Below are 24,897 nucleotides of genomic sequence, written 5' to 3'. Positions count from 1 at the left end.
TAGGCTCCCAGTACGATTCACTGTGAAAAATTAGTTGTGTATTTACTGCAGGTTTCTTCGCACAGCATGCTGAAAGACATATATGTTCAGTAGATGAAATGTGATAATAATGAAAGTTTTCATCATTTTTTTCTCTGTGGATATGACATTGTGCTGGATTGGCATTCAGCTGGATATATGTATATATTTTTAAAAATTGTAGAGCAGTGCTTTTCCTTGTTAGACATAAAAAGGCTGCTCTGTTAAGATTAATTCCAGCACATATTTTCTAGTGTACACTACAAAAGAAAAATATTACCCCCTGTAGCACATTTTCCAGTAATAAACCATACAGAAAGACATCAGGTACTTCTCCTTTCTAGTGCCCAGAGCAGGAAGCTTATTCGCATGCTATGCTTATGCATGGTCTTGCCTACTGCAACATGAAATATGCACATAATGTTTCAGAAAGTGCTATTTCGCATTATATGCCACAGATATATGTGTATGACTTTTAGGTTGTACCTTAAAAGGTAAGTACTCTCTTCTCTCGGCAAAGGTGTATATTAGAACAGATTCTTGGGGCCTAGAGATTGAATGGTGTGTTGGAAAGGGTAGAGGCCTTCTTCTAGCCCATCCAGGGGTGACTGAGGAGTAAATTTTGATCTTGTTAATCAGTTTTATTTACCTCTCTTACAGTAGCTTAGCTGTGCTCTAATTATATTGCTAACAAATCTAACTGAAAAAATTACATCAATAGCAATGACTCTAACTGTATCTCTATTCATAATCATTAAGGGAAACTTCTTATATCTCTGAACATCAGGTTTTTGATCTGTAAAATAAGGATGCTAACAGCTACCTCACATGGTTGTTGTGAGGAGCAAATAATATAAAATACATAAAATGCTTTAGCATAGTTTCTAGTGCTGTGAATAAGTACTCAGTAAATTTTAACTGTTATCGAGGTATCTTGGACCATTACTAAATTAATCACTAATTTATTATTCTTGTAAATAGAGATCATATTTTATTAAATAAGTTTTAGATAACTTTCTTGTTGCTTTAGCACACTGATACTGGGATATACAATGGCCTGCTTCTTGACCTGTCCAGTAGATAGCTCTCCAGTCAGATGACCCATTCCTTAACCAGTGATCAGGTGTCCTTCAGCTTTGTCAGCTGAGTTTTGGTCTCTTCATGTTTTATGCATTAAATAAAATAATGGTTGTAAATTTATAAATGGTTATTAAAATTTGGCATATAGTTAACACTTAATAATTGGAAATTATTATTATTTTTATTTTTTTACAGTAATTATTTATCCTTCAATTTAGTGATGAGCCAAAACACAAAAAAAATCAAAGGTGTCAGATGAGTTATTCAAAGTTTCTTTCCTCTTTGATGTAGTTTTACCCTTGGTGAAAGTAGAGAAAATCAAACTACTTTAACCAGTAAGAGGAATTTGTTGAAAGAATTCTATGGCAGCTAACAGAGTCAATGGCAGAACTAACTAACTGACCACTCAAATTCCAGGAAGAACAGAGAATTGAGACAGGCTTGGGACCTGATGGCCAACAACAAAGACCTTAATGCTATCAAAACTTTTTCTTTTTCAGGAAAATTACATATATTCCTAGAATTGCTTTGTATCCAGTTTCTTAATATTGGAAAATGCTTGCATACTTTGGGAAAACTCCAATCATACTGACATTTAATATATATAAATAATATTTTATAATTATTATGTAATTGGCTTGTACTATAGTATTTTCACTGATTTTCCTACCTCTGCATTATCCTTCTAAATAAATCCACTGGAGAAGAGAATATAAAATAGGGATTCTAAGTATTACTGTATATAAGTTAGATCCAACATTTACCACAGCACAGAGAACCAGTCACACTGCAAAATTTTAAATCGTCTACCATTTATAAGAACAGTGCATGCTTCTTGGCACTGCAGATCAGTGCTGTGTTTTAAAAACAATTATCTTTGTCCCTATTTTATGTTAAAAAATATTTTGTCATACTGTTTTGAGAGGTGAATTTTTGGGCAGTTTTCTATTAAAGATTTCCCGTAATAATTACAATAAAAATTAATTTGGATTTTTAAGCCTATGAGGAATGCTTTGACCAACATTTTCTATAAAAGTGTCCTCTATCATTTACATTAAAGCATACATAGTGGTTAGGAGCTGGACACTGGAACTAGATGCCAGCATTTGAATTCTGATTTTGTCACATACTGGCTTTGTGACCATTGTAAAATTACTTAACTTCTCTGAACCACGGTTTCTAAATGCAAATCAGAATAATAAAAATAACTACCTTTTAGAGATATTAAGTAAGTATTAAATAAGTTCATATGTGTAAAGTCCATCGAATAGAGATTACTATTATAGTTGTTGTTACTGCAGAAGTACATTTAAAAAAAATTTCCTTGCAAATATAAGATACTTTCAATACGAAGAAAACTCATTTAACAGTAATTCTTGAATCTAGGCTTGGTGTCTTTTGCAATTTTGGAAAATATTTGGCCTTATCTTTCAATTATAGGTCTTTGGATTCTAATTGCATGTGTTAGACTTTTCACCATATTTTATATTTCTTTGATGATCTTTTTTGGGAAAATTCCATCTTTTTCTCTTTATGCTTCAATGTAGATATTTTCTACTGCTTTATTTTCTAGTTTACTGATCCTCACTTTAACTATGTCTGTCTAATTTGCTATTAAGTCAATTTGTTGAGTTCTTAATTTCAATGATTAAAATTTTAGTTTTACAATTTTCATTTTTTTATAGGCTCCAAAGTTTCAATATATTTTTTGAAACTATATTTTCAATCTGTATTTTATTTCTTGATTATGTTAAAAATTCCAATATATGGATATTCTGTGAGCATGTTTCTATTATATTTTTTTCTCTTTTGCTTTTTAGTGTTTTGGTCTTATTGTCCAATATGATAATTAATTTTTGGTTAATACTGGACATTGTGATCAGTAAATTTTGGTAACATTTATGGCTCCCAGTGATTTTATCTTCCCCCTGGGAAGATTTACTGCTGTTTCTGGCAAATTATTAAGGAAAATGCAGATAACCTTATTTCAGTTTTTCTAAAGGCAGAACTATTTTTAATGAGCTCTACAGCTACAAAACAGCCAGCCAATGATCCCAACAGAAAGTCTAGGCGAGGTATTTACTTGGTGCTTCCTGAACCTCAATGTTATTCACCCCAAGTCTGCTTAGCTTCTCAGCCACTGCTTTCTGCAGTTTCACATTAAACTTTTCTGCAGCTTGGTCATTGGTTACAGCTTATAAATCAGCAAATGCTTATTGGGGCAAAGTAGTACCAAATACTAGGTTTCCGTGAATCTTTTTTTCCCTGGGATTTTGACCCCCAATTTCTTCTGCTATTGCAGCTCTCTAACATCTTCAAATGAATTTTAAAACATTATATTTAGTTTCTCCAAATGTTCTCAGTAGAAGGTTGGTATAAAAATACCAATCACCACAGCCCTGAGTTTCTGCGATTTTTTTCTTTCTTTTCATGTTTTGCTTTGGAAAATGTTTAAAGTGACTCAGTTAATGTGAGAGGTTGTCTAGAATGAAATGAACTAAGCTTTTGCAAGTGATAGATGCAACGGTTACTCTCTACAATTCCTTTGGGAAAATAGCAAAAGGCAATAATGATGAAGCTTCACTTGGGAATTAGTCTTTTGTGAGCCAGTTTGGGAATGTGATCATTGTGTTTGCAGAACAGACATATCAGTGCATTCCATATTCCTGAAGTATGAATAAACTTAGGTCCCAATACTCTATAAATCAGGGAATGCTTATGATTCTTTTTTTTTTTTTCCTGGGGACTGTAGGGACCTTTTCATGTTTTGCTTTAGAAAACATTTTAAGAGGGATCAACACATGTAATAGAATTTGGCATTTTGAAGACAACAAAAATACTTGATATATGAGTCACTTGATTTTGTGGGAGTTACACGATAGGATTAAAGGTTTTACTTAATTTAAATCTGAGCATTCAGGAATCCATTTATCAGGGAAGGTGTGGTATCCCTGTTTCTTGTTAAGGATTACAGTCAGCTATAATACACCATGCATATTCCTGTCTGTGGTTTTATTTTCCTCCATTTCTTCCATGTGTTGGTGAAAGTAGTTTCTGATCTAGGATGGCTGTTTATCATGAATTGCATTTATACCTCAGTGTCTAAGTTCTTATTACAGAGAATTACAGAGAACATCATTGGAAAGACATCATACTTTCACAGATGACTAATCTGTGATTAAGACAGATCACCTATTGCTTTGTGAGTAACATCTGGCATCAAAGATAATTCCATTGACTTGAAATCTCATCAAATGTAACATCACATCATTAGATTAAAGAAAAGACTGTCATTCTCTCTGGTTATAATGAACCATTCTTACCAGAAAGTCACATAAAGGTGCTTTATAATTTCCCTCAAAGATCTATAAAGTGGTAAACACATTTTCTGGAGCTATTCTAGAAGTTTGCTTCTGCATGACAGAGATCTTTGAATAAGGAGGAAAAAGGTGTAATTCTGAGGCATAGATCATGCTTTACAGCGTAACTTCTAATTTGCTAACACTTGTTTTGCTGATGTGCAACTTCAGACACTAACAGAGGAGACAATTGATTTCTAATGAAAAATATGTTTCCATGGCCAATATGGCCCATAAACATTATTACTTTCCCTCCAGATAATAAATTTAAGTGAAAAAAATCATATACAGAATTACATCATTGATAGCTTTGAATGGATGAGACTGTTGTTTTCTGGGAATAAATTGAGATGTCATTTTTCTCTTCTTCCAATCTGTAATGATGTCAAGTCAATGCTGGGAACTCTCCTGAGTTCATATCAGGTAATTGTAGTTTTAACAACAACAACAAAAATGGTTAAATAATTTAAAATAATATTAGTTTCCAAATTATTATAAAATAATAGAATACAAACCAGAAATATTTTATTTAAGGAAACTTTTTTTTTTTGATCCAAAGTCTTAATTCACAAATTAGATATTTTCAAGAACTTAATTTATTCTAATAATGAAAAGTTTGCTCACACTAACCTATGGCATAATGAAAAAAATCCTGTTCACACTTTCTCTCTGAAAATAATGTAATTTTAGAGGGATTAAAAACAATATGTACCGAAAGTACAAAGGTTAGTAGGAGTTGATGATTAACATTCTCTCTTCATTTAAAGTGTATAAGTTTTGAGTGCAATAAGTTGATAAATCTACACATGATGTATAACACTAATACACACACAGCTTTTGAAATCATTCTCTATTTTTATTTAACACATTTTTAACTGTTGACTTAGCATTCTCCAGGGAGCAGGTGCGGTATCACAAAGCATGAGGCAGCTGAATTCATGGGACATAGAAGGTCGTTTCTGTGGACACTACCTTTAATTCTGATTATATTATTACCAAGAGTTTTCTGTATTTTAAGATAACTAACTGCAGAAATGATAGTATTCATATTAATGTCTTTTCCTTATTTTTTCTAGCTTTCTAGAATCTAGACTTTTTTACTCTGTCTGTAAAACAAAACAAAACTAAAACTAAAAAAACAAAACAAAACAAACCCCCACACCAAACTAAACTCTATAGTGTTTGATTATAAATGATATCTCAAAGAGGTTCTTTCTGACCAGTAGCAAGTAAAAATTTTTAAACCTGCTTTTGTGAATAACTTATTTAAAATATAGCTTGGAATTTTATGGAATGCACAGTTTAGTTTTAAAAACCTAGAGATAGTTCTTGAGGGGATGGGAATAAACATTTTTAAATTACTGACTGCTTAATACTATGCCAGTTGCTCTTCATACATGATACATTTTAATCCTAAAATGGTAGTTGGTGTGGTTTATATTACATCACATTGGTTCACATCTTTAGTGCTTCAACTCTTTTTTCCTCACCCTCACCTCCTGCGCTTGCTTACATGTTTCCAAATAATATTTGTTACAAGCTCTGCTTCAAGAGGAATTAGGCTGAGACAAAGTGCTTTGTATTGAAGAAACACTTCCACAAACATCATCTTAAATACATCATTTTAAAATTAAGATTTAAAAAGTCAAAGTGATATTGAGAACATAGATGAACTATTATACTGTTTTCAAGGGCTTATGGAGAAAAAGCCACCTTCTGCCCTGGCCACTACAATGCACAGATTTACTCCTCAGAGGTAGTAGCTTCCAATGCTCTAGCAATAACTTTTACTCTTTACTTTTAAATCTCTTTTATATGTGTATGCAGTTTTAGAAAATTCCAGTTTTAGGCAGTATCTGTTTACCACCTATTAAGATGTTGAGAGGTTATCATTCCTACAGTCCTCAACTTTCTTAATTTTTCAATTTACTCAGTTTTATAGATACCTATGATCAATTATTACCCCCAAATTTTCAACAAAACTTAGTGAATGCAAATAATCATATTTCCTAACACTCCAGCTTATTAAATAACCTATCAGTTCCATTTCATTTTCTTGGAAACTTTCTCTCCAGACCTCCACCCATCTGCTCTGACCTGGAAGAATTGTTCTCTAGAACTAATGCACAAATGTTACCCTGGTGGTTCCTTATTTTCTCTCCTCCGCTAGATATCTTATTTCTAGAATCTTTTTTCTTCATGTTTTTTGGCTTACTACTTCATTTGGCTGGAACACATTCTCTAGCTTTCTAAAAAAGGTGGTAAATACTTGAGGCTTTTTGGATTAGGCTACATCATTTGGATTTGGCTCAAATTTCTTTTACATTGATTTATACTAAACCAATAAACAATACTGCAAAAATGTACGGGATGCGATAAAGATGAGAGAGGGGTTATGGCATCAATTGTGCTTAAAGCCTGCACATAGTGGACAAACCTCAAGATCATAAACACTCTGACCTGGATGCTTTTAGGCCATTACATTACAGGAGGGGCTGGCGGTATTCAATGGTCTGCTTGATATTTTCTGTTTTATTACTGGGGCATTTGCCCATGGCTAAACACTTCTTGTTTATGTGAAAGTGTTTTTATTTCCTCTGTTTGCATGACTGATGGTTTGTCTAGATAGAACATTCTGGATTGAAAATCATTTGTCCTTGTAATTTTGGATGTTTGGACTCTGCCTGCTAGCATTCAATATTGCTGTTAAGTAATTATTGATTGTTAAGTAATACAATCCCATTTTCAGTTTCTTTATTTCATTGTCATTTTCCTTTTTTCTTCTTAAAACATATTGGTCTTCTCCTGTGAACCTTCTCCAACCTCCAGTCTACCTCCAATACTACATCATAGCACTTACAGGGGTAAGGAAGGAAGGGGACTTTCTGTTCAGGTAGATATTTGTTCTCTGGTCTTGGCTCCCTTCAGGCTTTTCATAGTTTAATTAATTGTCTCTAGATTTCCCTTTCAACCATTGTCTCATATCACCAGGACTGTAAATTTCAAGGCAGATCTGTATTCCAATTGATTAAAAGAACATACCTGACAAGCTTGATGATGAAATCCAGAGATGACTCAAAGTAGAGTTTAGCAATTATGAAGGTGAATTATAAATAGACTGGTAGCAAACTTTGAGCCTTTTCAACACAAAACTAATGCTAAATAAAAGTGAGAATTATGTTTAAAGAACAGAATATAAATTTACAAGCATTGAAAATGTAGAAATAAACAGATCAGTGGGTTGTGCAAGGGAAGTTAAGGAATTCCAGTCTACCTACTTTTTTTTGGTACCAGAGAATAAAAAATGGATAATGTCTCAGTCAAATAACTAAAGAAATAATGATGTAAGTGTATTTATTAAAATTATAAAAGTAACTTTCTGGGAGAACTGATTTAATGTAAGCAGCAGCAATCTATTGTAAGAACTCAAATCTGATATTCTCGTAGGAGAGGGAAGGTACCAAGTTCTTAGGGACTGTTATAACTCCCTCCATTTAAGAAAGAAGTACTTATTTCTTGTCATATCTGCTACTGTAACTTGCTTGAATAAAAAATCCAGGTTATTAATGAGAAGAAACATTGCAGGTGTGAAGGTGTCCATGGCAGTTGCTAAGTATCGTTTGATAAAGATTCAGTATAGTCAGAGGATATGAATTTCATGAAATTTTACCATGTATTCATTTTTTTCAGAGAAAAGTAAATATGTAATTTGCTTTAAAATGAATTTTAGTTTTTTAAATTGGCATTTCTGGGACGACAGCTTATGCTGTGATTTGGCCAGAAGGTAGTTTTAACTACATTTGCAAATGCTAGCCTACACATTTTGTAAGATTACACTTACCAGTTTACATATATTCAATATTTTAAATGGTTGGTTAATCTTTTCAGTAAAAAAGTGAAATACAAATCAGAGCCTAAAGCAAGCTAACTTTCATTCTTTCTTAGTTTCCCACCAGCCATTCCTAGGTCTTACTAATGACAGCTCATTCATGAATACAGATCTATTCATTTCCCTTGAAATCATATGGTTGAATTCATAAGATCTCAGAGTGGTAAGACAACTAGAAGGTTAAATGACTTGTCCAAGTTCCCTCAGGTAGTTAATAACAGAACAGGAATTAGAATTGGGGTTTTTTGACTGAGTTTCTTTGCACAGCAGCACACCGTCTCTTTAAAGCTATGATTCTCAGATTTTAAAATACAATATTCACTAAAGAATCACTTGACAGTCTCTCAGACCTGGGTTAGACTCAGGAATCTGTCATAGGAAGTACTCCATTTGTCATAGCCCACACTTGGGTATTCATCATTTTAAGGCTGTTTCTATTAAAGCAGTCCAGTAGTCACTTGTCTTCACAAAATACTTATATCAAATTGCTTTCAGGCTTGATTAGTAATATCAGAATAATTTTTGTTCCAGTCCTTACAGAAAGAAATCAGATGAAATCTGACCTCACTGTGTTTTATTGTACAGTTTTCTAAAGTTGAAAACAACTGGTTATTGTCAAAATAAGTATACAAAGTGCTTATTTCACACATGGTTACCTTGGGTTAACCTCTTTGAAACCTATGCAAATCTTTAGCAGTCATCATTGAATTTCAATCCTCAAAGCCAATCTCAAATTTCTTTCTTATAGACAGTAACAACTTTTAGGCAGTTGAATCTGTGTATATCCCATTTGCAGCATTATTTCATGTTTTTTCTTCATCTGCATTATAAGACTTCATGAATCTGCGCTGTAATATAACAATGTAGTTCACAGCCCACTGGTGTTGCTGAAATCAGTCTTCTGAGATGCCTGTATGGACATGATTTTGCAGGTAATGGGCTGTTTCAGTTCTGCTTCAGCTTTCATTGCCATTTCCTTCCCATCAACAGCTATATTTTATTGTTGTCATTTGGAATACATAAGTAAAGGTGAGAACATTGGTATTCTTTTCAATATTGTTTCTCATTAAATAATTAGGGTAAGTGTAAAGAGTGTGCGGTTTCTTTGAATGAAAGATGCTATCAAATATGTGACAATTTAGCATATTTTTATAACTCATCAATGCATTTAATAAGCAGAACATTCTCTGTGATGGTTCTGAATAACATTTTAAAAGTCCTCTGTCGAATTTTCATTGGCCTTATTTTTGACAAACTAATTTTTAAAAAAATGAAACAAGCATATATCTTATCAGTAACAAAATGGGAAATAAAACAACACAAATAAAGTCATTTAGCTGGGGAAAAGATAGAGAATTTTCCAATTCAGAGGTTCACAAACTATGACCTGTGCCCAATTTGATCCACTGCTCATTTTTATAAATAAAATTTTATTGGAACACAGCTACTACCATTAGTTTGTGTATTGTCCATGACTATATACAAGCTGTAACAGCTATATACAAGCTGAGTGGTTGTGACAGATACCACGTGGTCCACAAAGCCTCAAATATTTCCTATTTGACCCTCTATAGTTTAAGTTTACTGACCCCTCATCTAACCCAATGGCTTGTAGCTTTCACAGAATTCTTGGAGATCTTTTGAAAATATGCAGAAATGTAGACCCCATACTTAAAGATTTGAATTTAGTTGGTCTGAAGAGGGGCTTAGAGCTTTCTACATGATTTTAATATACAGCAAGGACTGAGAAACATTATCTGATACCTAAAATAAGTTTATATTCCCATAAAGTACATTACATTGTTTTCAGAGGGTGGAAGGCCAGTGAGAGAGACTTGAGTTTGTCAGATTGGTCATGGCTTCAGATAAAAACAAATACAAGATGATTTTTATCTTCTTTTGGTTGACCAAAGATATGTTTCACAAATGACCTGACATGACTTGTGATGATCCCAGAGAAGATGAACACCATATCAAATATATTTATTGTGGTTTGGAAGTAAGAAAAATTACTTTGCATTGAGGTGTCAGGGGATATATCACAAGTGCACATTTATGCCTAGATGCCTCAAATATGGGTAGGAGCCAATGATTCAGGTAAGGTAATTGTAGAGATTACTTTGTATAATTTTTTTTCTTCATAAAATTCCAGAATCAGAGTTTATCCATCTTGGCTTTCCTTAGTCTAATTCAGTTCAACAAAATGTATTGATCCAGGCACTGTAAAGTTTTTAGCACTTCACAATAAATAAGACAGACAGGACCTCGTTCTATTGGCTCTTCCATACAGCAATAATACATTATGATAAAAGAAAGACACCTTCCGGTCATACAGGAAAGTTTCTTACTCAGCCTTGCATGAGCTGGGAAGTCTTTTCAGACTAAGTTCATTTTAAGTTGGGATATTTTGAAAGATTGGTATAAAGTAAGGTGGAGTGGGGGCTGTCCAAAGGGACAGAATGAGAATAAATGAACACAATGGCAATAACCTTGGCACGATTAGCAGAGTACTAATGGTAGACATGAACTTGGAGACTAATTAAGGATTAATATTTTAAGGGCCTTTTAAATGCCATGTTGAGGACTCTGGACTTTCCACAAGACAATAGGAAACCCTAAGAGAATTTTGAGTTGTAGAATGACACGATCAGAGGGCAAAAATATTATTCTGTTGATACTTGGTGGAAGATATTCAAGGGCAAGCAAGTCTTTAGACAGAAAATCCAATTAAGTGTCTGTTACAGTCTCTCAGGACACAGAGACTGGTCCTATGAAGCAGGGCAGTGACCACAGAGGAGGAGACAAACAGCTGAGTTTCAACTTGGCAATGCTTTATATGTTGTATGTCGAAAGAAAAAGGAAAGAATCTGGGATAACAGAGGGCCTGGCTCCATTTTGTTCAAGAAAAAGCATTTGGAGTACCTTATGTTAATCTATAGAATTTACTACTTCCGTTTTATATCACTCTTGCCTCCAATTCTGCTGTTGAAATAACCATAAAAAAACCAACAAAAAACCCTCTGGCTCTACAGAGACCACCAACAACGCAAAGTCAATTTGCTTCATGACCCTTGAGGACAGGGTTGATTTTGAGGATTTCATTTTGTAAATGGCTGAGGGCTCACATTGAAATGAGCTGTGACACATTCACAGCTCTCTTAATATTGCAAAATGTAAAAGGCAAGGCTATTTGCATACCTCCGGCTGCCAGCTTTGGACAAGAAACCCCTTTCACCTTAAAGATCCATTCATCCTTCCAAATGATCCTACTTAATGTATGACTCATATCCATTCAACTGCTGTACTTGGAACATTTAAAGGATCCATGGGCCATTTACTTCTTTTAGAGATTGTTAGCAATGCTATCTTGGGGATTTATGCTTCCTTTACCATGTTTCTTGAACTGTGAGGTGGGTCTTTACTATTCATTTATTCTAGTCCTGGAAAAACCAAAGCAGAAGTAAGAGAAAAATAGTGAGGGAGGCAACGTTTGTATTTGTTGTTTATACATTAAACATTAACAAAACAGTATTCTGCATTCAAATGATAAATATTTGGCAAGGTATGTATACACTATAGAATTACTCCATGAAAAGAATATATTTTGTCTGTATTAAGATTGATTCCAGGTTAGTCATGCATCATCATTATTGAAAGACATACATGGCTTGCTACGAAAGCAACGTGTTTTTGCATTCTCTTGCTAATTTGCTGCACTTTTACCCCATGCATTGTAAAATTTTCTCTTTCACTTTAATAGCCAAACATTAAATGCAAGTAGGTTTGGGTAGTGAAACTGTATAATTGATAAAATTAACTATCCTATTTTAAAACTGTAATATCTTCTTTCCTTTGCAGTTTCTTCCTACTAGACAGTAAAGCTCTCTGTAATATCACGAATTACTTTCTTTTCATATGCTAATTTCTTACCTAGTTTCCAATCATAGAAGATATTTGGGCTGTATTTAAAAACTTCACTGAATTTCCTCTTCTACCAAGTCTCATACTGAACTCTCTTAGGCACTTTTATTGATTGATTTTTTTAAATTTTTCTTTAGAGAGAGAGAGAGGAAGGAACAATTTGTTGTTCCACTTATTTATGCATTCATTGGTTGCTTCTTGTATGTGCCTTGACCAGAGGTCAAACACACAACCTTGGTGCATTGGAATGATGCTCTAACCAACTGAGCTACCTGGCCAGGGACTAAGGACACTTTTTTAAAGAGTAGCCTTGCAACTATGAGCCATTTTTTTTTCTTTCTCTTTACAGTGTCACTTCTCTCACTTCTAGTGTCTGAAGCACTTGCAGAGTTAGCATTCTTTTGGTAGGTTTTTATCTACTTGAGTTTGAAGTTTTTACTGTGAACCCACCTGTCCTTGGCATTTCCAAATGCAGTAAAAGAGTTCCATGATTTTTGTGCATAATTATGGATAGTAGGAATACTTTTAGTTATAGGGAATGTAGATGGAACTCTCCAATAAACATTTTTTCCACTGTGTCTCTATAGGAAGACATACAAAAAAAATAGTCCATGTCTTAAGAAGCTTTACAGGGAAAAATCCAGGGAGCTTCTTATTTAGAAATAATTAAATGGCAAACATGAAGGTATTGACTATAGACATAGCAATAGGCATTCAGAAAAAGGAGAGAATTCTAGAGCTTAGAGTTATTAAAAATGCTTAATATCATAGATAGTGATTGAGCTGGAAATGAAGAATTAAAATCAGCAGAGACTGGATAGGGCAGAGGTTCCAAGGCAGCAAAGGAAGACAGTAGCTACTGCAAACAGAGAAATTGGCCTAAACAAAAAGGCGAAGCAACCTCAGGTTAGAGCAGAAACCCCACCTACTGAAATCATACACATGTGCCCGTCCCCATTTTGCTCACGAGTGTGTCTGCATCTCGGGACTTGGGCATGGATTTGAATCTCACTTCTGTGTATCTGAGTTGATAAACTTGAACTATGTATTCCACCTTGCTGATTTTAATTTTATTTGCCTTGCTAGCTTCAGCCAAGATCCTGGCCACTTTGGGCTAAACCAGACCCAGTTTTTGTATTCTCTCCTTGAGTCAATTTGCTGATCTTGTTTGATTTATGAACCTACATCATGCTCTGGTCCTTAGGGTGACACAAAAGACATAAGATAAAAACATTTATTTTGAGTTATTAATGGGCTTTTAATCTTGAGTATTTATTTTGTAAGATACATATCTCCTCTCTCTAAGAACCTACTATTAGTTTGGTTTATTATAAACTTTAAAAATAAAGATAATAAGAAACTATCTTCAATATGTTTTAAGACTTCCAGAACCTTTATTCAACATAAAATAGCAAAACTTTGAACCATCTAGAAAATGATGACTTTGATATTCTGTCAATCAGTCAGTTCATAAATATATGTCATGCATGGTTCTAGGTCCTGGTCACATAGAAAAAAAATATCTCTTAGAAAACTTGCATGTTAGTGTCAGGAAGAAGAAAATAAATGTGAAAGTAATTGAATAATTTAATTTTATATGCTTATAGAATTTGGAGGGGAATGGTACTCCTTTAGCTAAGACGTTCAGTAGAAATATTTCTGAGGAAGTGATATTGAAGTTGGGATGTGACGTTTAAGTTGAGATAGGACAGATGAAAAGGAATTGGTCATACAAATTGTTTGGGGAAGAATAAAAGCAAGTGAAACAAATGCAGTTCTAGTGGGTTTGGCTCAATGGTTAGAGCATCGGCCTGTGGACTGAAGGGTCCTGAGTATGATTCTGGCCAAGGGCATGTACCTCAGTTGCAAGCATGAGGGAGGCAACCAATAGATATATCTCTCTCATATTGATGTTTCTCTCTCTCTCTCTTCCATTCTCTCTGAAAAGCAATGAAAAAATATCCTTACCCAAGGATTAATTAAAAAAAAAAAAGTGAAACAATGCAAAGGCCAAAGTGGGGTTTGATATACTCATGGGATAGAAATAAGGTCAGCATACTTTGAATACAGTGGTGATGAAAATAAAAATAAACCCTTGAATACAACAAGACTAAAGATAAAACTGAAAAATGCATATGCTAATATTTTAGATTTCTACACAAGGAGGTATTTTTCCAATGTACCACATTGGCCCACTTTTTATAACATATTTTGATGTGTTGTGGCATTTCTATTTAATTTTTTGCTTACCTTTATGAGTTAACTGAAGGTTGGATATTTTGAAGACTAAATCAGTTTCCAATCCTGTGGCAGGACTTGGACTTACAGCAAATTCATCACTTATCAAAAATCAAAGTAATTTTTCTTCCTTTTTAATATTTAAAATGTGATAAAACTTTTCTCCCTTATTACATTTTCCAGCAGGCTTAAAGTTTATGATGCTATATGTAGGCAATGCTAAATGAAGGAAATGCTAATAAAATATAACCAAAGGTTCATTTTATGTGAATGCAAAACAGATGTGAATGTAGCTTTTTCTTTCAGCATGGGTTGATGAATCTGTAGCATTTATTTATTTATTTATTTATTTATTTATTTATTTACTTATTTATTAAAAAATATCTTTATTGATTTCAGAGAGAAGAAGGGAGAGGGGGAGAGAGAGAGAAACATCAATGATAAGAGAGTCATTCATCGGCTGCCTCCTGCACACCCCCCACTGAGGATTGAGCCTGCAACCCTGGGCATGTGCCCTGACCAGGAATCTAACCTCGATCTCATGGATCTTAGGTCGATGCTCAACCACTGAGCCACACTGGCCAGATACAAATCTGTAGCTTTTAGATGTGAATTTGAATCCTAGATATTTTCCTTATTAGCTCTGTAAACTTAGACAAATCAATGAATCTTCTCGTCTTTACTTCCTTCGTCTGCAAAATGAAGGATCATTTTATTAGGGTTTTATGAGGATTGAATAAGAGAGGAAGTACACAGAAGTATTTAATTCAGTGCTTGGTCCATTCCACATTGCACAACCAGTGCTTAAGTAGGTAGATGTGAACGTGGGTATCTGTTTCCTCATTTTTCTTTAATGTTATTTGCCTGCTAAAGTTGAAGGACTGATTGGTCCACGGAAGTAGTTCTGTTCTGGATCAAATCGTGTTGACCGTGTCAAACAGATATGGGATATTTGCATCAGAAAACTGTTTGGGGGCAAACCTCTTTGTTGGGTGATGATTAAATTATATATTGTGGGGCCCATCTCTACTCTTTATAGTGGTTTAGCCAGCTTCTGTCTAGACAAAAGAAGACTGGATACCTAATAGGAAGCTCACCTTTCTCCCAGGTCACCCAAGGGATTTTTTTCTGCTCTGTAGTCTCACTTGCAAACATCCTCTGAAATGCTATATTTACCTTGGCCTATTTACCTCAGTCCTCAATTGTGAAAATTCTCAACTGACTTATTATTTTACCTGTCCTGTGTTAAATAATCTGCATTTCATGTACTTGGCTTTGCAGAACTTGACTGATTTTTTAAGCTGGCCCTTGACTGCCTTGCTCACTAGCTTTGCTCCCGCATCCCAAGCGCCTTTGCTCCTACTGAGACTTCTACTTTGTTGGTTGTTTTCAATTACTTTTTATTTTTGGATTTAGTAAGGTGCCCATGAATTCCTCTTTTGCTCACAAAATAAGTAGGCTAAGTTGCTGAAATCAAGAGGCAACTGGAAAAGAATTGATAGGCATGATGTGATTCTAAAATCACAAAATGATACTGTTTTTAAAGCATTTATTTTAAATTAATCTTACTAGGTTTACACTTTGAATTCAAGTCATTTAAAATATGCTAAATTGTTTTTGGCTGAAAACATGTTTTATCTTTTCTTTGTTTTTTCTTGTGTTCAAAGCAAACAAAAAAAGAATGGGAAGTGCTTTGATTCATATCAATATCATCAAGGTATTTATTAAAGTCAGTCTTGGATGGTGTCTTGTTTCAACAAGTTAAATGGAAGCTCTCTCAGTCTTTTCTATTTTATAACTGAAGCAAACTTCATGCTTTCTTGGGATGCTGTTGGCATTGTCCACTTTTTTTTTCTCTTGCCCTTGCTTTACCTCTCTTTTTCTTTTGTCTCTCAGTGTAAGTGCTGTAGGTGAGGAGATGAGATATTTAAACTAGCAGATATAGTAAAATATAGCAAGAGCTATGGTAAAGGTGTGTAGAGTACTATAGGAACAAAGTAAATAGAATGACTGATTTCTTTCCCCAGAGTTCAGCGAGAAGTTAAAGGTCAAGTTGAGCCTTCAAATATGAGTATGAATTTGTCAGTCAGACAGGGGAGATGGGAATTCTAGGAAGAGGTAATGGTGGATGCTGACTGTATTAGTCAGTGTTCTCCAGAGAAACAGAACAAATAGGTTATTTATTTGTTTGTTTATTATGAGGAATTGGCTTATGTAATTAGGGAGGCTAAAAAGTTTAATGATATATTGTCTGCAAACTTGGAGACCCAGGAAAACCAGTGGCATCATTTCAGTCCAAGTCTGAAGGCCTGAGCACCAGGGAAGCCAATGGTATAAATCTCTGTCCAAGAGCTGAACACGGACATCCCGGCTCCGTGGGCAGGCAGAAGCAATAGGGGTGAATTCCTCCTTCCTCTGCCCTCTGTTCTGTTCACGCTCTCAATGGATTGAATAGCTTCCACCCACACTGGGGAGGGCAAAGTACTTTACTGAGTCTATCAATTCAAATGCCAAGCTTATCTGGAAACACCTTCGTAGACACATAAAGAAATAATGTTTAATCTGGGCATCTCAAGGACCATTCAGGTTGATATATAAAATTAGCCATCAATGAAAACCAGTCAGTTGTTCATTATGACTGAACAACTTTGAAGCCTACAAATATCTTAGAAATGTCTGTGATTTTTTTTTTCCTGAAAATTCTCCCTCTTCTGCAAATCTCTTGGTTTAGCCTGGGAATCTCATGAGTCACATTCTGTGTGACCTGACTTGTACCTTAGCTGCACCTTCTTCATCAGCCTGGTAGAACTAAAGGAGATCAGAAGTTGTGTATAAATCTTTATAAGAATATTTAAACTTTCCAGGATGATTACAAGTTGGATAAAAAATTCTCTTTGATTTCTGGCTAGATGGAAACTTCTTGTGGAAATGTGTAAACTGAGTTACATACACTTCTAATCTCCTGCCAGAGAAGAAAAAAGCATATAATTTGCGGGCTCAAAACAGACTGAAGAGACATCTATTTTACTGTTTATCAACTTGTAACCTTCCAGTCACCTGAAGTGCTTGTGCAACTTTTTGATTACGCCTGAGGCTCAGCCCCCTTAAAAATCACAAAAATTATCTGACATCTTCGAGCCCTCCATTTAGAGATGAGGCTATAGTTCTAAAAAGGTGCAGTGTTCCTAGGATGTTCACAGATTTAATGAACAGTAGAGCCAAAGATGACAGAAAATTATTGCTTATTATTACAGCAATTTCCATAATGGCTGATCAAAATTAAGTGAAAATAAGACAGTGAATCTTAACCATCTTCAAAGAATGGTTAAAACATGTACAAAATCAGAAAGTTACATTTCCCTACAAAGTGACGATAGAAAATTCGCGCTCAAACGTACCAGCTGTGGGTGACCTGCAAGACAGTCAACGTCCCTCTCTGCCTGCCCTCACTCCTCTGCCATCCTGGACTCTCTTATAAAGTGGTATCAGGTTAGTTTCTAGATTTTTGTCTGGTGGAATATCTGTTTATGACTCCTCCACAGCTTATGTAGCCTTTGAAGATCAAGTCTTCCATCTCTAGTGTAATTTAAAATAAAATAAGATATGGACAGGTACAAGTCAAAGATTTAAACTCCTGTGTGTCTTGAAGAATCACGTCCATAAGTGGTCATCCATCAAGCCCTCTCTCTCTTGGCTCCTCGCCCTATATTCATTAACACATTCCTTTTTTCTATCTATTGTTCCATATCTGTCCATTTATTCCTCCATGTATCCATAAAAATGTTTTCTTTTCCCCCTTTGTCCAGCCATACAGGCATTCTCTTCTATTATGGTCTAATATTAATTGTTTCCTACACTAAACAGAATTTTCTATTCTAACACTATGTTCCCCAAATAAAAATCTATGTGTTAAATAAAATGCTTTTATTTTATAACTTATATTATTTTATTTTTATTTTCAAATGACAAATGACCATAGAAGAAAATTCAGAGAGATATAAAATTGTATACTGATACCAATTGCTCATAATCTTACCACTTTGAAACAAGCACCATTATGTTTTTCCTAAAATTTTCTAAGTTGTTTTTCCCCTATGGATATTTTAGGGGCTCTGAGTATGTTTTGGAGACCCCTTGTATTAGGAATTGTGAGATGACCATTAAATTTATGGGGTGATTGTTAAAATACAGGTGACTGGGCAGCTCCTTCCTTGAGTATTATTAGTATCTCTGGGGTGATTACTGTGCATCTTGAAGTTTGAGAACCACTACAGCACAAATATGCTGATATTTTGATAGTATTACTTCATTCTTTTTTTTTTTCTTTTGGTCTTTCTAAAGTCTTAGCTAATAGTCTACCTGTGGAGAAGTGGCTTCAAATGTTTTCACTTATTACATTAAGTTTATATTTGGGTTTTATCAAAGTGGAGCAGAAAGCTCAATAAAAATAACACTTTACCATAGCTAATGCTCTCCCTGAATCCCTAGAAAGCACTATAAAGACCACACAAATTATAATAGACTTCCGTATCCTGCTGTAAAAATCACAGCCACATCTGCCCACAGCAGCCGGGAGCAGCGAGAGAGCATCGCCAGGCCTCCTCTGTCCTTTCCTCGCTGAGAAGCGCGCAGTGGCGTCTTGGCCCTCAAGTTTTGCCTCTGAGTACGTTGCAGTCCAACTTGGAAACAGGCGAGGGGATGCAGATGGCAGATGATAGCTGTCAACAGGCTTCAGGGGAAAGGAAATATCTGAAAAAAATGTGGCAATATTTGTTAATTGCTGCTTGAACATTTCTTCAGTTCACACGAGTGACATGACTTTCTGGAAATCACTCTTTTCGTGTCAAAGAAAGGCAGACAATGCTGTGCTCTGTCTCATGGTTGGGGGATTAGTAAAATCAGCTGACTGTTTCCTCCATTTGATGACTAAAAGATCATTCACTTTTTTTTTTTTTTTTTTTGACGCAAAAAGAAGAACCGAATGTCGGTTTGGGTTCCATCTTCATGTGCCAGAATTATACACTATTGCTTTTCTGAATCTGCGTAATGAAACAACTAACTTTAAGGAACCATGTAGATCAATGTAGCACTTTATTGTAGCAGTGTGTTGACTCCATGGCCAAACACTGGGCTAAAAGCTTCATATAATGTTTTACTTAAAATGTCAATACTGAATCTAATCTCTGGATTAATTTGTTGATTTATATCTGTCCGCTTATTTATTGTCTTTCTCCATCATTAGAATATAAGCCATTGTCTTCCCAGTACCTAGTGTGTTTGGCACACGGTAAACCCAGGAATATATCTAGACTTGAACTTCCCGGCTTCATGGGAGGAGTTGTTCCCTATGTAGCAGTGGTTCAATTTCTCCTGAAGGCATCTCCCAGTGCTCCACTTACTTGTTTGAAAGTCTTATATTTCATTTCAAATAAAAAATATAGTCAAAAACATATCTTATGGCTCTCCAGGGGCCAGGCTCTGATGTTTTTACCTAGTCTTATCTTTCAATATTTTCATACATATATTTTCCCACTTCTGGGCCTTGGCATTTTCATTCCCCTAACTTAAATGCTCCTCATTGCTCTTGAAATCCTACTTAGCCTGCATGCCAATCTTGGTTTAAGAGCCCGTCTCTAATTTCCCTGGATAGAAGTAGCTTTCCAGCCTTAGAAATGTCAACAGCTTTTGTAAGCTGTCTCAGGACACTTATCACACGGTGTCTTACATCATTTTATTGCTGTCTGGTCTTCATGTGTATATGTTTTCCTTCATACTGATGATTACCTTGAGAAAAGTAATCGTGTTCCCCAGTCAACCAAGTAAAAAATAAGTGCCCAGTATTTATTTATTGAACAAATAACTGGACATATGGGGTGGAAAAGCCTGGAATGGAGACTTTATTATATTTACCCAGAAAAAAAACCTCCCATTATTTTCTGGAATAAAAAACTCTCTCTCAACAAGGCAGAGCTACCTTCTCTTTATGCATTTTATGTAATGATTCTCTGTATAGCTCTAGTAGTTTAAGAGTTAGATATTATTTATAACTAACTGGCATGCAAATATTCTGAAAGTTTGCATGATTTGAATGATAACATAGGCTAAGTAAATGTTAGTTTCCAATAATGAAACTATTTTAGAAAATGTTGACTATATTCCTATGTATGTTTATGCAGTATTTCTAAAGTTATTTGATTATGGCTATCAAAACTGATAGCTTCCACATTAATTCTTCTCATCATAGAATACAAAGTAATTTATAAACTGTAAAAATTCTGTGATGGCAAATATATTTTTTGAGCCCAGTATATACTGAATGGCTATGAATATATATTGAACATCTGTACTAGAAAATTTTATGAAGGAATTTATGTAATTTTGAAAAGTGTATTATCTAAATGGTCTTCAAATTTTATATGGATTGTGAGAATATTTTCAATAAATAGAATAATCTACAGCTCTGGATGTTAAGTATCAAGAAATGTTTTGATAACTGCATGGATAATTGGTCCAAAATGGGCTATTAAAGTGTAAGCTAGGAATGCTTACTATGTCATTTAAATATTTTGAAATTGCTGTAATAAACCAACATTACTCATCTGTAAGTTATCTGTGATCACGGTGGAAGACAGAATTTGAGATTCAACGGATTGCCCTGTCTGATTCAGACGGCATCTCTCTAATAAAAAATATTTTAAAAGAAATTTTTATTAAGCACCTTCCTTGTATTAGGTGACATGCGTTTAGGGAAAAGTAAATGAATAATACATTGGATTTGACTTCTGGAACCCTAGAGTACAAATGACACTCGAACAAGGAGATTAACTATTTTTTTAGAAGATAATCCTGGTTCCCAATTTTTATCAATGCTCTTACTTTGCATTTCCATTTCATTCACTACTACATAGGGGAATTACTTTAAAAGCGACACATCTATATCTCAAGCTTGTAAAAAACACAACATTTCTCACAAAGGCCCATTCTATAAATTTGACATTTTTCCCCCAGAGGGGCAATAATTAGGGATCAGAAGACATGCTTCTGAGAATACGGGTGCTCTTTTCCTTCCCTTTCTTCTTTTTCTTTGTCTTTCTTTTTTTTAACTGGCTGAAAAGTCTGACACACAAGGCATGGTAAGTCCATGTCCTGCAGGGCATCTGTATCCGGGGAGGGGTGGTGCTCAGATGCTGGCTGACTGACGTTAATAAAGAGCATGATCCCTCTGGAAAAGACTTCTCCCCATCTCCTGGATGTGCCTCCCAGGAGTTCAGCGCTCGCCTGACAGACGGGTGCCACCTGTGAATAGACAAGTGTAACTGAAAACTCGGGAAGGGAGGCAGCCGCCTGTGATTCCGACTCAGGGGACAGGAAAGGGAAGAGACAGAGGACTGTGTGCTTCACAGGGCCTTTCACCAGGAACAGGTGGATGGAAAATGTGGCTTCTGAAAGGAGTCCTCAAAAGATATTTTTTTAGTGCTTGTCATTTAGATTCCTTACCTGTTTGTTAACTGCTTCAACATATCTTTAGAGGTGAGCTTTAGTTATAGTTATCCTGAGAGAGGTGTCTTTCTGAATTAAACTCAAATAGAGACGTAAATGAATGATAACTGTCTCCCAGGAGAAACTTTTGGCCACAGGGAGGGTAGAAAAGACACAAGAGAAACAAGGAATTTGATAGTGAAGGGAACTGCATAGCATAGTCAGAAGGCAGAAAAGGGACTGTGGTGTACACAAATTTTTTCAAGGCCCCAGGGCTTCATTTCCATACGTTATCATGAACTTGCAGGGATGAGTCAAAGAGGCTGAGGGGACTATGTGATTCAAGTGCTATGAGTGAGCTCTTGGAAAGTCATGGCATTTTGCTTACACATCCTTGGAACAGGCAACAGGGTAAAAGAGAGAACAATTGGGGAAGAGCATAAGGAAATGGAAGAAAGAAAAGATGAAAGTGGTGTGGGGGAAAAACTAAGCAGATTCCTAATGGAGATTTAGGGATTTTTGAGAATGAGCCACAACCAACTTTTGAAAATTGGCAGGCATTTACTGGAACTAAGTGGCAACGGATTAGAAATATGAGACTCGTGGCTCCTGTTTTGAGGTTAGAAGACTTTCCAACTCACCTCTTTTGTTGTTGTTGTTGACTGTAAGTGAAATAAATGTCATAAAGGTGGAATTCCAGTCTACATCTAGAGACAATTCTAGAGCTAGCCAGATCCTTAAAGTCAAATAAGCAGCTAATTATATATTTTTCTATCACAATTGCTTTTGTTTTTTTTAAGAACCTATTTCAGAATTTTTCTCCTTACATTTTTTTTTGCAATATGCAAAATTGTATGATTTCATTCCTTGTCACTAGCAATTTTTTTTGCTGATATATATAACTTACAAAGTACCACACCAAATATCTTACAGTTGAATTTTGATAGTTTCTATTAAAAAAAACAACAACAAAACAGGCTTTCCAATTTCAGTAGCAAACATGAGCAGAGCACTGACTGTTCATGTTGGTTTTGATTGTGGCCTGAGTGGAGATATTAACAAGATGATCTTTTATGGGAATCACTCCTAAAGCTAAGTGATATTATGAGTTCTATATTTTAATAGTTCATTACAAATATAAATATCTGACAATGTCTGCATCAACAAATTCTTCAAATAAATGAATAATGCCTCTTCCAAACAATGACTGATGATAAAGTCCACTCTTCATTTAGCATGTATTACCAAGTCCATGGATCTCCCTAAGCAGGTGTGTAGACACTATTAGTCTATTTCTGAGAAGTATTAAGCTTTTTCAAGAATATCATCTGTGTTGTATAATTCTCCATTTTATAGTTGTTTCTAAACTTATTTATTAAAGTTATTTCTTATTTTGGTACATACAAATAGACAAGCTGAGATAGTAAAAAAATTTCCCATTAAGGCTATTAATCCATATGGGTTGTCTGTGAAATGGTGCTAACTGAAGTACAATACTCCCACACGTGACCCCGGCATTTTGGCTGAGTCTTGGCTTTGAGAGAAGTGTACCTAAGTCTGTACCTAAGTAACAAAGGGCTATTGTGTAAGCTGTCAGCCTGATGGGTCGGTAGATGGGTGGGAGGGCTTGTAGGGTTGCATTTGAACAATCTGCCTGGCAGGGTTCCTTACTGTTCTCTTAATGTACCATGCTCGTTACCAAGGGTAATGATTAGAAAATGAATGTGGAGAGTAGGGAGGGTCTACAGATCTTTCATGACTCCTATTAAGGTTCCTCCTCCATTGTTAAGCTTTCTGATCACTCCAACCCCCTGATCTCTCCATTCTCTACATGCCTGTAACACATATTATCACATTCTTTCATTATGGCTTTTAAACATGCACTGTCTCTATCATTTTATAAGTGTTTCTGGTGTCTTATTTTATATTGCTCACTCTAGTAGGAGAAAATTGCCCCTTTAACTTTTGTCTCTTCTATGGGGTCTACCAAAGGGCCATTTCATTACTTCAGTAAATTCTAGCCCTGTTGAATAAATTAGGTGTAACCACTATTAAAGATTTAAACAGTTCAGAAGTAATGGTTTATTTTAAGGAGCAAAATGGTCAAATGGGCCGGTTATTATTAAACATCTGATAGAATAGATAGACAATGAGTTATAACAAAGGCAGCACTGTTTAAACTTCAAGAGCATATGAAAGAACACATTGTCAAAAATATAGTGAGCTTTGTATCAACCGGAAGAGATGGTGTTAAATGATACTTTCCTTCTTCAGCTCTGTTAATTTGAAGTATTTGAAAACAGTGACTGCCTGTCTGTTCCTCAAGGACACTGTAAGTTGATAGAGCCAGTGTCTTGAGAAGCGGTGGACTACTTACACTTCTACAATTATATCTTCTTATTTGCACAGAAGACTTAAACAATTTAAAAGCATGGAGAAGTTAGATTCAAGCTTTAGCTATTAGAAGAAAAGGGAAGCATAAAATACTGGGTCAATAGAAACCATTATACTTCCTGACTGGAAGCCGGAATGGGAATATTTTACATACTTGCCGGTCATCCTCCAGTCTCAGGACATAGCAGTGAGTGCAGAGGGATTCTCCGTAGCATTGGCATTGAATCATATGAACTTTGTCTGGATACTTTAACTTTCTCACCTTCAAAACAGAGTCAATATATCCTATTTTTAATTTATTCATTCATTAAAAGTACTTATCTGGCCTTGCTATGTGCCAGGACCCTTTTAGGAACTAGGGTTTCCAACAGAAGACGAAAGAATAAAATCTCTGCTCTCCTGAATCTCGCGTTCTGGTGTACTTTGTGTAAATGTGTGTCGGGAGAGTGGTAAGTTAAGGTGTGCAAAAAAATCTAGAATATAGGTGTTTAATAATAACAGCTGTTATTTATTGAGGTG

This window comes from Miniopterus schreibersii (assembly GCF_964146895.1).
Source record: "Miniopterus schreibersii genome assembly, chromosome: 5".
Classification (NCBI taxonomy): domain Eukaryota; kingdom Metazoa; phylum Chordata; class Mammalia; order Chiroptera; family Miniopteridae; genus Miniopterus; species Miniopterus schreibersii.
This window is presented reverse-complemented; position numbering follows the sequence as displayed.